The 15,063-nt window shown below is 40.4% G+C and overlaps 1 protein-coding gene and 1 pseudogene across 2 annotated transcripts in view; one reads left to right on the top strand and one right to left on the bottom strand.

Moving 5' to 3' along the window:
• AUTS2 (activator of transcription and developmental regulator AUTS2) overlaps nt 1–15,063 on the top strand; it is a 1,204,224-nt gene that overhangs the window by 109,389 nt on the left and 1,079,772 nt on the right. The window lies entirely within an intron of this gene.
• On the bottom strand, nt 10,604–11,325 carry LOC138429443 (small ribosomal subunit protein eS6-like; annotated as a pseudogene).

Here is a 15,063-nt window from a genome sequence, read left to right as displayed (position 1 = left end):
AGAAATGTTTGCTTAATCCAAGGTCATAAACATTGTCTTCTAGAAATTTTGTAGTGTTGGATTTTATTTACATTTAAGTCTGTGATTCATTTGGAGGAAATTTTAGTGTATGATGTGAAGTATAGATTGGAATTAATTTTTCATATGATACCCAATTGTAACATCTTTTGTTTAAAAGATTTTTCCTTCTCCATTTAATTACCTTTGCACCTTTATAGAAAGTTAGTTGTCTATATATATGTGTGGATCTGTTTTATTCTTCTGTCTGTTAGATTTGTATGTCTCTCCCTTCTCCAATATCACACTATCTTGATGACTGTAGCTTTATATTAATATCTAATAGTATTAATTTTCCAACTTTATTCTTTTTCAACCATCGACTATTGGTTCCTTTGCTTTTCTGTATAAATTTTAGAATAATTTAATCTGTAACTATAAAAATACTGTCCTGGGATTTTGATTGAAATTTCATTAAATCTACAGATCAATTTGGGGAGAATTTTTTACTGTGTTGAATTTTCTGTTATGTGATCACAGTATGTCTCCCATTTATTTTGATCTTTTATGACTTCTTTCCATCAACATGTAGTATTTAGCATACTTTGATGTGTATTTTATACTTACTCTATCTTTAGGATTCTTTACCGTCTGAGCCACAAGGGAAGCCCACTTACTCTTTCTACATAGCCTAATTCAAAAGGTTTAGAGACTTTGGTGCTGTTCCTGAGACATATTTATGTTATACCTATTAATAATCTCAGTTGTGTTAGTTTTCACCATTGTCTTAGTTTTTCTGAAGAAGACAAATTTCATTTGGAGTCAAGCCACAGGAGGTCATTGACTACCTAGGTAACTCTGCTTAGATTGAACATCAGTGAAAGACTTTAAAGCAATTGGTGTAACCCATTCTTTGGCTTATATAATTTTTTTTCTTGAGGCAGAAGCAAAACTGCTTTCAGAAGTGTTTAAAGTAATTGTAATCCAACTGTGTTTAAAAGAATAAATGGCTGAAGAGCTAACTACTTTTTATGCTGGGTAGGTAGCAGCCCAGAGGACATTGGTGACTCTTGAAGCACTATCAATGTTTCTTATCCAGAAAGCAATGAAGGACGTATTTTAGATTAGGAAGCAGATAATTCATAGGCCAGTGAAGTGCCGTGTTCCAGTGGAAGGATTCCTTAGAGGTCATTAGTTCACAGAAAGGGAAGACAAAGCCTGAGACTTGGTGTCGTTGGAGGATCATACTATATACTCTCAGTGAATTCTTCCTGAAAGCCAGTCTGTTTCCATCAAAACCTACAGATACATAGCCCTTCCCACTCAGTAGATTATGTTTGATCAAGTTGAGCAGTCAGAGTGGAGAGATGGGAATTGGGGTTGGGTTGTTAGAGTCAGGGTGGTCATTGATCAGAGATGATGGTGTGACCAAGGCTCATGATGAGAACTTCCCATGAGGGGAAACTGGGGGTGATGATCACTTACATAAACTGGTGGAGTTACCTTCCTGCCAGGCACTATCCTAAGTGATTTATGTATGTGAGCTCATTTAATCTTAACGGCCTTGTGAGGTCTAGTTACTGTAATTATTCCATTTTGTGAGTGAACGAAATGAGGCACGGAGGGATCAGCAGTTTTTCTAGCAAGTGTTAGAGGTGGGAGAGGATCCCGGCAATCTGACTCTAGACTATACACTCTGAACCTCTGCACGGCCTGACAGACTGCCCAAGGACGTGTCTATTTTGAGAGCCCATAGGGAAATAACCCCCTCTGCCAGTCTCAGGGAACTTGAGTTTCATGTTTGTTTGTTTAAGTTTTAAGACAAGAGAGACTTCTGTCAGTGGTAAGATTTATACTTATCTAAATGAAAATTCTAAATTGAAAATTCTCTAGAACATACAGGTTTTCTAATATTAAGTATATATGTGATTGTAAATGTTTCTTTTGTTCAGAATGTCCCTTCTCTTCCATAACTGCATATAATCTGTTTTAAATGTTTGTATCCCAAGTTCTTTTTCCCCCCTCTCCAAAGAAGACAGAGTCAGGCTTATGTCAAAATGCAGTTGACGGTGGCTTAGACTAGGAATGTGACAAGAGACTGCACAGCTCTGTATGCAGTTGACTCTTGAACAATGTGGGGTTAGGGGCACTGACCTGACCCATATGTAACTTATAGCTGACTGTCTTTATCTATGGTTCTTCCACATCCACAGTTCTGCCTCCACGGTTCAACCAACTGGGGATTGTGCAGTATACTGTAGTATTTACTATAGAAAAGATTCCACATTTAAGTATAGACTCGCACTGTTCGAAGCAGTGTTGTTCAGGGGTCAGCTGTGCTTATATGGGGCTAGGTATAAGCACTTTTAAAGAATCCCAGCCACTAATAGAACCAAGCACAGTATTGGCAAGCAGAGGCTGTGCAGCAGCTGCCTGCCTCCAGGCAGCGGGGCACTCCTGGGTGACACTGGCCGCCTGCCCCTTGCGTGTAGGCACTAGAGAATAGGAAAGCCGCCACGATAACTCTGTGGTTGTGGCCTCATGTGGAAACTTCACAGCATTTCAGCTGCTTGCTCCTTGGTAGGAACAGCACCGTGAGTGTAACTTGTAGGGAAAATGAGGACAGGAAAGTTGGACAGCGTTTTCCACTTGGTGGAGGATGGAGACCAGGGGATGGAAGGGAGCAGAATAAAAGTAGGAAGTGATGATTTTTAGGTATTTGTTTGACGGTTTTCTATTGTTGAAGGAGCCATACCCACAGTAGTAACATTTCTGCTTGGGAGTGGGGTGGAAGTAGATCTTTTGGAATGTAATCTGGAGCTGTTCCTTCTTGAAGCAGGGAGCACAGATGATTGTTTGGAAAGGCTCTGTTTCTCAGATGTGCCCACATGTGCAGTGTCCCAGTTTTTGCTAACTATAGAAGCTAAACAGAGGGCGGTTGGAAAGAGTTCATCCACTTTTTGAATTCTTGGGTGAGATTGTTAAATGATAGTCATGCACTGGCTAAAACGAGAGTCTTTTTGTACCTGGCAGCAAAGGGGGCCAAAGATGGTATTTGAACTTTGGCTTTTCAATTTAAGTCACTAAAATTTTATTGAATGTGCCAGGTACGTGACATGAACATGAGCTATGGAACCTAAAAGCTAGTTGTTAAAGCAGTGTATATCGGTCTGGATAGACCTCCACTTGTCATATAGATTTCTGTACTTCTCATAAAAGACAAAGATTATCATTGATGAACGGTACTAAGAGTCTATTGTTTAAAACTATTCAGCAAATATTACCCATTCTTTCTGAGAAAGTATGGGTGTATTACGGTCTTTGGTGGGTCTGTTAGTTTTCTGTGTGCTGCTGTAACAAAATCACCATGCAGTTGGTGACTTAAAGCAACACAGGTTTATTATCTTCAGTTTTGTAGGTTAAAAGTCCAGCAGGAGTGTCTCTGGGCCTAACGTCAAGGTGTCAGCAGGACTGCATTTCTTCTGGCGGCTCCAGGGGAGATTCTTTTTGCCTGCTCCTTTCCAGCTGCTAGCACTTTCTCACATTCCTTGGCCTGTGGTCCTGCCTTTGTTTCAGAGCCAGCAGTAGCAGGCCAGGTCCTTTTCATGACACCATCTCTGTTTCCTGCTTGCAGTCACCCCTTCCTCTTCCTCTGAGATTACATTAGCCCCACCTGGACAAATCAGGGTGATCCCTTGAAGATGAGCTGATCAGCATCCTTAATTTTATTTACAACCTTAATTTGCCTTTGGCATATAATATATTCAGAGATTCCAGGCATTAGGACCTTGAGCATCTTTCGGGAGCCGTTATTCTACCCTCCACAGTTGTTGTTAGTCGTGTCTGACTCTTTGTAGCCCCAGGGACTGTAACCCACCAGGCTTCTCTGTTCATGGAATTCTCCAGGCAAGAATACTGGAGTGGGTTGCCGTTCTCTTCTCCAGGGGAATCTTCCTGACCCAGGAAATGAACCCAGGTTTCCAGTGTTGTAAGCAGATTTTTTACTGTCTGAGCTACCAGGAAGCCCCTCCACAGTAGGAAAGACTTTTTTTGAAATTTTTTGCTCATTTCCCTATGAAATGAAATTATTTAAAGCCTCCCCCCTCTTTCCTGTATAATGAATTGTTTCCTGTGAGTATGTGCTTTGTATGTGAGTGTTGGAAGGCTTGTCACTCATTACTTTAAAACCTCAGTCCTCTTCATTGTGATAAAACCCCAGTCACCTAAACCTTTACAGTTTCATAGAATCTCAGTGTTGAAGCTAGAGATAGTTGTAGCCAGGCTGGCCTGCAGATGCCTACAGACACATTATTACATCTCTTCCAACTGGCTGTTGCACCTTTGCTGACATGGAATGTGCCTGCCTTGGGAGATGATATCTTCTTTGAACAGCTCCATTTTTTTCTGTTAGAAAATTCCTGCTTTATATTGAGAGGAAGTCCCTCTCTTTGCAGGTTTCTATTGGTTCTTTCTTATTTTACTCTCTGGGGTCATATTGAATAAATGTAATTTCCTCTTTCACACTTGAAGCCCTTGAGAATTTTTTTTAAAGACAGCTATCACATCCCCCAAGTATTCAAATTGAAAAAAAAAAAAATCTCGATTTCTTCAGTTGGGTCTCATATGAAACTATCGTGAGACTCCTTTCCATCCTGGTACCTCTCCTGAGTATGATACAACACGAAGAAGGGGAAACTGAAGGATGATTTAATAGGAGCATTTAAATGCTGGGGGAATTGTTACATAGAGGAGGCTGGTAATATCTCTGCCATCACCACGGAAACAAGAAATCACAGGCTTACATTGTGGCTAAAGAGATTTAAGTATCAGGAAACCTGTCTTAACCTCGTGGATTGAGATAGTACAATGGACTGCCATGGGAAGTTGAGGGATCTTTTGCCCTATAAATGTATAAGACAAGCCTTTAACCTCACGATTCATTTATTTCGTATAAGAGACTTTGCTTTTAGTGAAATGTTCTGCTTAAAGAATATTCTTGTCACTGCTTGTCATCCATGCCTGATGCCTGGATTTCCCTCTTGTGTTGGCTCATTGGATGTAAGGCATCATCATGACTGCTGTTAATCACAGGGGGAAGGAATATGGTTCAGGGTTTTATGAAGGAAGGGAAACAGTGGCGTAGCTCAGGATAATTAATAGCAAGTGGAGTGACAGTTTGATTCCCTGGTAGGGACCCTGGCATTGTTAAAGGAAAAAATCACTTTATTCTTTCATAGAGAGAGGCAGCTGTAATTCTGGTTGGATGGAATCCAGTTAAAAGGAACTGACATGCAAATTGATGATCAGACAGTGTGAGCATAGAAAAAGTCCAAGAAGAGTTCTGTAAGAAGTGGCAGAGAACAGTGTAAGTAATTTGGCATGGTAATGTGAGTAAGAAAAATGGAAACATATGGGTTGGCTACCTGAACAATTATAAGTCTGGAATCTCAGCCAGGAGAGAGCAGGAGGCTACTTGGTTTGATGGGTTTATAGCTACTAAACTTTTAGACATCTTCATGTTGAAACATGCATTTTAGGAATTATATATAGCCTTTCACAATAGAATGATTATAAATCAGCCCGAACTGGTAGAGGTTAAATATAATATTCCCAAGAATATATGATGGGAGACCAAGCTTGGCTCTTGGAAAGATCTCATTGTACACATATACTTCACCTGACCTGATGATGTATACTTAAGATTTGTGTGAAAATTGACTCCTAAATTTAGGATGAAATAGAGCTTGCCATTTATAGTAATGATATTATGAATCATTTTCGAAAGTGAAAAATCCATTTATAACCAAAGTCATGCCCAATTTATCTTTTGAGTAAATTCATAAGTCCATATGTTCGGTTTGCTTAAACAAAGGTACTTTTCTTTGAAATGAAGTAACTGTAGAGACATGTAACAGTTAAGCTTTGGAGTAACAGAGGGGAAAAAATGAGCAGAATTTTGTAAGAAGTCAGATATATTGCTTTTTAGGAAGGAAAATTCTGCTTAGGAAGTCAGATAGCCTCTGCTGTTATTATGGGAGAAGGAGAAGGCTGCCCCGTGTATTACAGGGAGATTTATTAGGATCTTTTGGGAACTGCAGCAGAAAAGGCTATGAAATGTTTTGAAGAATGTGAAAGTAAGACCACAGCATTTTCTAGACTTAATTCAGAAGAAACCCAAAGAAGGTGAAATGGAGTTCAACCTGAGGAAGCTGTTTAAGATTGAGGAGCTAAGACTTTACCAGCCGCAGCGAGAGGGGACCAGTGTGTTGTGGGCAGTGTTTGCCGTCAGCGGGAGAGCATCCAGTTGTCACAGTGGATGGCAGCAGGAGATTCATGCCCAAAGGAGATTCAGAATGACCAGGTGTGGGTAGTGTGCTGTATGGGTGCCAGCTCCAGGCGATTTTGCCCCCTGAAGCCACTCTGCTCGGGTTCTCCTGCCGCTGTCCACTCTGCCCAGGGCTGCCACATTTACTTTCCACTCTGCCCCAGATGGTCCTACCCTCGAGAGTCCTTCCCTCACTTGATTGAATTTTCTGATAGAACCTTCCTTATCAGGGAGACTTTCCCTAATAATCTAAAGCAAGCACTCTTTCTTCCCTTTCTCTGCTGTACCTTTCTTTACAGCACTTGTGCTCGAGGTAGAAAACAGAAATATTTTTCTCTTTTCTCTCTAGTAGAATTAAGTTCCATGGAAAATCAGACCCAGTTTGTTTTGCTTACTGTGTTCCCAGCTCCTAATCCATACACATTTGTGGAGTGGATTTTTAGGGAGTCTCTGTGGTAATATCTTGGAATGAGAAGGGAAATCAGTTGCTCTCCTGTATTACAATATGTTACATAGTTGTAATTCTGACGACCTCAGCAGAGAGTGCTGTGAGCTTTGAGAAATAAGTTGGAAATAGTCATCACAGAGAGCTTCCCAGGTGTATCAGTGGTATAGAATCCTCGTGCCAAGCAGGAGACACGGGTTCGTAAGGAAGGTCCCCTGAAGAAGGAAATGGCAACCAACTCCACTATTCTTGCCTGGGAAATAATCCGTGGACAGAGGAGCCTGGTGGGCTACAGTTCATGGGGTCACAAAGAGTCAGACAGGACTTAGAGACTAAACAATTCATCACAAGACTGGAGCTGAAGTGGTTCTGTTTTGGTGGTCAAGACTAGGAAGAATATTGAAGACTGACAAAAGAGGGTAAATGTCATTGCAGAGATTTAGAAATGAGTCTTGTGTTTGGAAATCCATCAATGATCTTGATTTGACTGCTGGAGCACAGGTGCGTGGTGAAACCTGACACGCAGGGTGGGAGGTACGGTTGGGAAAGACATTTGGTACATAAGTCAAAATCTGATTGGGGAAGTTGCTGAGTTTGAACTTTACCTTTTGGGGAGTGGTGAACCCAAAACTCTAATCAATATCCGAATGATACAGTGAAGGAGGGATTAGAAGAGGGAAGAGTGGAGAGAGAGAGGATGTAGAGCAGGGGTAGATGTGTTTTCTAACCTTGGGATGCAGGAGAAAGTTTGGGACCTCCACATTGAAGGACAGAAGAATGAAAAGCAGTTTCTTTTGTTATGGATGCATGATGATGTACTGTATATAGGTAGTGGCTAAAGGTTGAAGATGAGTAGCTCTTGTTACTGTTTAGTTTTTTCCATAGGGATAAAGCTGTGCCCTTGGGACAAAAGGAGAGGAAAAGGCCATTTTGGTTCATAGAATAGAAAACATTAACCGAGAACTCTCTTGGCAAGTGGGTAGGAATTCTTACTCTAGCTGATGTTTTAGCAGCTGCATGGCCTTACACAGTTCATTTACCTGCACTTCTGTTTCTCTTTCAAGAATGGACTTTATTGATAGGCTTACATTGTTGAAGTGCAGATCGAAGTATACTGTTGGGGAAATTTATGAATTCCTTTTATAAATACTGGATAAGGTTAGGAGTCCTTTCCTTTAATGGAAATAGATATGAGGAGAGTAGATCTTAAATACTCTTCCTCCCCCAGTGCAGCAAACAAACAAATATGGGGAGAAATAGATCTGGAATTGCTTTTTTCCTGGAATGTGGTGTCAACAAAGTATCAGAGCCACTCACACCCTGAGAAAATATGACCATTTCTAAGAGGTGGCCTGCACAGTTTTTTTTTTTTTTTCTTAAGAGCAGACAGAATAGGAGCGACTTTTTGCTGCTTATAGTCTCTATGTCACAACAGGTTCTGTGTCAGCAGTTGGTGAGAGCTACTGCAGAGCAGAAGCAAAAGGAGGATTTGATCATGTCGGATGTGCTCCTGGTATTAACCTGCAGGTCGCAGCAGTTCTTGTTCCAAAGGGCTGTGTACCAGGCAGTTGGACACTTTATCCTGAATTTTACCCCGTCATTCACAGCAGCTCCAGGAGGCGCATCCCCCCGTCCCCGCCCCAGCACTTCAGCCTTGGTCATTTGGAGTAGTTGACTTGTGGTCTAATACAGAGTGTTGTATAGGCTGCATAGCTCCCTGAGATCTTTCAGGATATGTGGGATACTCTACATTTTAGAGTGCTTTCTTCACTTGGATAAGGAAGAAGAAAGAAATGTTAAGGATTGCTTTGAAATAGGTCCATTTTGTAGAGTTTAAACTTGGGCAAAGGATAGAACAGCTTAGTGTCCAATATTAAGTAATGTTCCTAGAGTCCTAGAACTAGGTCCCAATTCCAGCTTTCTCACTTAGTACTTATGTGACCATGAGGAAAGTTACTTAGTTTCTGCATTTGTAAAATGGAGGATAGTAATAGCACCTTCTCTAGGGTGGTTGTGAGAAATATACAGTAAATACATGTAGATGCTTTCGCCCAAGGACCAGCTTGCAATACATGCTCTTTAAATGTTAGTTGATGTTATTCCTGGCTTTCTCAGAAGTCATTGGCAGTTTTAAGGCTTCGCAAGAAAGGCTGGCAAAACCAAGGCTTTTCTGCTTGCTGTGTCAGAAAGTGACTTGGTGCTAGAAATGATTCAGTGGGTACGGGGTGGACTGTAGGAAGCTTCAGTACCCCAGTCCACTGGCCTTGTATATGAAACAGCTCATTACACTCTAATGGTAGTTCAGTGAAATGGATAAGGGGTCTCAGTCTGCCTCCTCAGGCAGCTGCAGAAGTCAAGCTGAGCTTCTTGGAGTATCTAGGAATCACCTGGGAAGAGGGTAGATGCCTGCAGCACAGTGGTAGGGGATGGTGGTTGGGACCCAAGAGGAAACGACAGAATCAGTTGATCCTAGCAAGCAGGAGAGGGGTCTCCAGGGAATTTCCGAGTGACAGCCAGCAAGGGAGATTGGTGATCGGTGATGATGGCGAAAAGAAATCTCTCAACTGGAGGAGTCAGACCCCCTTGGACATCACCCCTGACCCGCCACCAATATTGTATGTTACATCCCCATGGGTGAATCCTGTTTCCTTGCTGACCATCAGTTTCTTTGCTGTAAAATGATTAGACGATTTCCGGACTCCTTTCTACTGTAGACTCTGTGATTTCACCACTTCATGGCTTTTAAGAACTGTTAGAGGCAAGACTGTTGCAGAACACCCTGCTGTAGACTTTGGTCTGTGCAAATCTTTAGTTTTGTTTTTTCGTTATTTCAAAGAAGCTTCTGTTCAAAAGACCATGAAGCATTTCATCATTGGCCTTTGAGGGAGCTGTCTCTTTAATCTCTCACGTTTCCTTTTCTCCACTACAAATGATATCCACAGGACTGCTGTTGTCTCCTGCTCTGGATCAGCACTTTTGCAGGGAAATGAAAACATTGCACTTTTAAAGGCGCGGAAAGCAAAAACTGTCGCATCAGGATTCAAGGTTACAGGATTGGTTAGCTTTCTGGTTTGTTTTGCTGAGCTGAAGGAAAAACATTTGATTGAGCGCTACTGCTTAGGGATAAATATTAATAACCACAAAAATTCCCCAGTGGTAAATTTTTTACCCTCTTTACAAATAATTTCAAGTCATCATCTAGGACTGGGATTATTATTGTCAACCATATACAAATCTGAGAAATGTTGAGTAAGTGGATGAAGGATGTGGTTGGAGAGAAACAACTGGTGGAGGTAAATATCTAGAGAGGACATCTGTTCTGCTTTCTTGATGTGTACATTATTATTTTATAACGTGTTCTTTTTAAAAAGATTTATTTACTTATTTAGGTTGTGCTGGGTCTTTGTTGCTGCATTCAGGCTTTCTGTAGTTGCAGTGAGCAGAGGCTACTCTCTAGTTGTGATGCTTGGGCTTCTTATTGTGGTGGCTTCTCTTGTTGCAGAGCACGGGCTATAGAGTGCAGGCTCAGTGGTTGTGGCGCACGGGTTTAGTTGCCCGAGTCGTCTGGAATCTTCCTGAACCCATGTACCCTGCATTGGCAAGCGGATCCCAAGTCACTAGACCACCAGAAAAGTCCTGTAACATTATTTTGAATTTTAATTTGTTACAGTTCAGATACGTAAGTATCTAGCAACTGCCTCCTTATAACATTAGTTGATAAAAATAATATTAGAAAAAAGTTGTCAGAAGAAGTAGAATATTTTTTTTTTAAGATTTTAAGAACTGAAGTTCTTTTTTGACATCGGATCTTATTTGTTTGTTACTTTTAGAACATCTCATTTTTGACTGGACTCAGAAGTGGAAACTCTCAGAGAGCCTCTGACTCTTGGCAGTCTGTTCATGGCATTTTTCTTTGGCCTCTTTCATTCTCTTGGCCAAAAATTTAGCATATTTTGCAGCTGCTTCTTTATTTTTCTCAGTATGCTGTTTCTTCAGAGCAATATGCTGATGTTTGTGTTGCAGAGCACATGGAGTCACAAGATGCTGAATCTTGGGGGCTTTGGTCCTAGGTTTCTTACCTTCTTGGTTTAGGGGCTTTCTCGCAGCATACTGGCAGACATCATCTTTAGAGAGACTGATAAGTTTGCAGATTCTGCTAGCTCTTTTGGGCCCCGGGCGACGAGGCACAGTAGTATCAGTGAGTCCAGGAATATCCTTTTCCTCTTTTTTCACATTGACCGAATTGAGAACACTCAAATTGGCATCTGTACAGATTTGTGCTTTCTCTCTCCAGTCTTCCTTGGTCTGTAACAGAAATGCCCCTTTCTCAGTAGCAGAAGACTTGGCCATGGGTCAAGACACCCTGCTTCACAGGGAAGCCCTGTTTGTCGTTCCCACCGCTGATTCGGACCACGTAACCCTTTCATTCTTCACCCACAGCACCAGCAGCAACTTCTGTGACCATACTCTTCTCATAAAAGGTATGAAGTGTTCATTCATCGTCTACTTCAATGAGTTTTTGGCAGCCAGTGGCCGGGAAAGAGATGTTCAGCTTCATTCTGAAGCGGCAAACTGCCTCTCAGATACAGTGAAAAAAGAACTGAAGTGTTTTTAAACTTTGATATTCCAAAGAGGAGAATTGTTAGGTTCGGTTTGAGAGTTCCCAGTAATACCCAAGTAGATCTTTACCACAGACTTAAAATACACTCTTGTGGAGTTTTTTGGTTGTTTTTGTTTTTTCCTCTGTCCCAGCTGACTTTAGGGGAAAGGTGGTATGGTATGGTTATTAATTTATGTGTAAAATCAATAGAAATATACCAAACACTATCTGTATACCAGATTTTACCACCATTAAAATAAAGCTGGTCCCCTCTGCTCTCATGGAGTCCACCTGAATAAGGTACAAAAGTTTGAAAAGTAAGCATAATTATCTCGCAAATAGAGAAAGAAGAGTGTGATAGGCATGTTGTTATTTCCAGCAGATCGCCTACCACATAGCCTTCATATGCTAGAAGTGCTCATTAAGTACTTGGCGAGGATAGAAGAGGGGGCACTTGCAGCTTGGAGAGAGATCAGAGAAACCTTCATGAAGGAGGCGACATGACCATGATATTTCAGATAGGAAAGAGTATCCATGTAGATGGGTAGGGTTGACATTCCAGGGAGAGACTAGCCTGAGGAGGTACCTGCCTCCTTTTCAGATCCTGAAAGTAACTAGGTACAGTGTTGCTGGAGGCCTGGGTTTATCTTAAGGGTAGCGGCAAATGAAAGGCAGAGTGCAGGCTCTCTGAGGACTGTCTAAGAAGATTTGAGAAGGTGTGTTATGGGAGTTGTGTGTTGGAAATAGTTGCTAGTTCTCCCAGATTTCAGTGTTTCCTGAAATAGATGTACACTGTAATGTGGAAGTACCACGATCAGATCAGTTAATCAGTATCCCACTGCCATACATGTATGTGCAAAATTTGGGCAGCAGGGTGTAGTATGTAGGGTGTTATATGAAAATACGGGATACACACACACAGTGTTAGTTTGCACAAGAAATCATTGTGATGCTGGTTGATGGAGAGCACAAATGAAGAAAGGGGTTAGGGAGAGATGTTGGGGTCGCCCCGCCCCCTCTACTTCCCACTCCCTGCAGGGGTCCTCAGTTTATCAATAACTACAAGTTATAATCACCCGGGGATCATAAACTTCTTTGGTACAGTTTGCATGTAGTAAAATGCACAAAACTAAAGTGTGCAAACCAGTGAATTTTGACAAATAGTCATGTGCCAGCCTGAGAACACAGTCATCACCTGAAACATTCCTTAGTCCTCACCTCTAGTCAGTCTTTTCTCATTCCTGCCACTGTTCTGATTCCTGTCATGACAGCTGCTCTTGATCTTCATAAAAATGAAATCATATAGTATGTACTTTTGTGCACTTGGCTTCTTTTGTTAATATTTTTGAGGTTGTTCTATGTTGTATGACTCAGTTCTTCTTTTATTGCCAAGTAGTCTTCTGTTGGGTTAGATATGCAACTATTTGTTTAACTGTTTCTCTTTTGGTGGGCATTTGAGTTGTTTCTTTGGACCATTGTTAATAAAGCACTATTGTATAAGGGTTGTTGTTGTATTGTAAACATAGGTCCTAGATTCCTAGTTTGCATAGATTGAGTCATAAGGTATGTACTTGTATTTAACTTTGTAAGAAATTGCCACAGTTTTCCAAAGTGGTTGTACAGGTTAAACTCCCACCAGTATTGCACAAGAGTTCTTGTTAATCCATATCTTCAAAAATATTTTGTGTTGCTAGTCTTTTTAATTGTAGCCATTGTAGTGGGGATAAAATGGTGATCTCATTATGTTTGAATTTGCATTTTCCTAATGACTAAGTGGTATTAAACACTGTCTTCTGTGAGGTGTTTGTTCAAATCTTCTGACCATTTAAAGTTGGACTGTCTGTTTATTATTGATTTATAGGAGCTCTTTATGTATTTTGGTACAAGTCTCACGTCAGATATATGTAATATGAATACATCTTCTGGTCTGTGGCTTTAGGCATCATTAGGCAATTTCCTAGTGGTGTCTTTATGAGCAGGAATTTTAAATTTTGATTAAGTTTAGTCTATCTTATTTTCCCCTTGTATGTTTGAGTTTTGTGTGTCATCTCTAAGAAATCTTTACTTAATCTAGGTTATGTTTTCTTCTTTGCATTTACATGCATTTATATTTTGGTTTATGTTTTATCTCTGATTTTTGTGTGTGATGTGAGTTAGGAGTTGAGGTTCATGTCTTCCCCCTTATATTTATCCAGTTGTTCTAGCATTATTCTTTGAAATCACTTTTCTTTTACCAATGAATATCCTTGGTGCCTTTGTTGAAAATCAGTTGTCTTTTTAAGTCTGTTCCTGCTTATGTCTATTTCTAGACTCTATTCTGCTCCATTGACATATTGTCTTTCTCCCAATACCCTTGTCTGTCTTATTGTGCTTTTATACTCTAGTAAGTATTGAAATGAAGTAGTGTGAATCCTCCTACTTTGTTCTTTTTCAAGATTGTTTTGACTATTCTAGCTTCTTGTGCTTTTCATATAAAATTTTAGAATAAAAAGCACGTGGGGTGCTTTATAAAAAATCTCTGTGATACTCAAGCCATATTCCATGCCAATTAAATCAGAATCTTTTGGAGGTTGAATCCAAGTATTTGTCAAAACTCACCGAGTTATTCCAGATGCAGCAAAGATTGAGTACTAATGTGCTAATGGGATTTTAATATGGTACCCTAAAAAAGAAACTTGGTAGATTACTGGAGTGGAATGCCTGTGTAGGAGTTCAGGTGGACCCCCCAAATGGAAGAGATTGTCAGTGCTTATGGAGAGAGGGAGACTTGAATAGACACGATGGAAAGGTAGTGAGAAACGGCGTGGTCTAGGCGATTTTCTGGGGGACATGTGGTGTCCTTGCTGAAGTGCTGTCTTGGCACTCAGGATCTCCTCACCCTTAGCCTAAAAACCAGAGGCTCCAAAGCTAAGGAATGCTCTTGGTTGCTAAAGCAGGTAAAACACATTATTCTATAGAGCAGCTTTCTCCTTGATTAGGGAAATGTTTGTGAAATCTGCATAATAATGAACTGGGTAGGCACCTTCTGAAATGATTGTGTGTGTAGTTTTTTTTTTTTTTTTTTTTGCTTTTTTGGAAGGTTTTATGTCTTCTTAAATTTTAATGTTTTATCAAAGCACTGATTCATCTGTTCTTACCATAAGTAGGTAGTTTTGTCAGAAGTTCTGCCTCCCTAAAAGGCTTTAAAGAAAAAAGGGACAAAAAGTTGCAGTCAAATAATGCTGTTCTTTGGGAACATATAAGCTATGTGTGCTGGTAGGTGTTTGCTTGTGGCTTTTTTTTTTTTAAATAAATACATTTTCCTTCTTGAAGAGTGTTTGAAGCTAGTCAGCTGAGTCCCTCTTTCTGAAATACACGTTCCCTAAACAGCTGTAGAGAATTAATTTTAGTCATCGCTGGCAGAGCTTTAATCTCAACTTTCTGCTCAGTGTTACGGAAAATCTTCTCTAGAAAATAGCCAGTATCTACCTGCTATGGGATGTTAAGAAATTCAGATGAACATTTGATTTTTGAGTGTTTTCCTAGTAGAAACAGCATGAAAAATCCTTTGGTGAGCTGGATTTTACAGTGCACACAAAAAGCAAGTATTGATGATATATTTGTATTTGTGTGTGTGGCATGTTAGTTGTACTGTTTTCTTATTTCTAAATAGATTACAAATATGCCATGTCCAACTCCAAACCTCAATTCTCTGTG

This window comes from Ovis canadensis, chromosome 24 (assembly GCF_042477335.2).
Source record: "Ovis canadensis isolate MfBH-ARS-UI-01 breed Bighorn chromosome 24, ARS-UI_OviCan_v2, whole genome shotgun sequence".
Lineage (NCBI taxonomy): Eukaryota > Metazoa > Chordata > Mammalia > Artiodactyla > Bovidae > Ovis > Ovis canadensis.
This window is presented reverse-complemented; position numbering and strand designations above follow the sequence as displayed.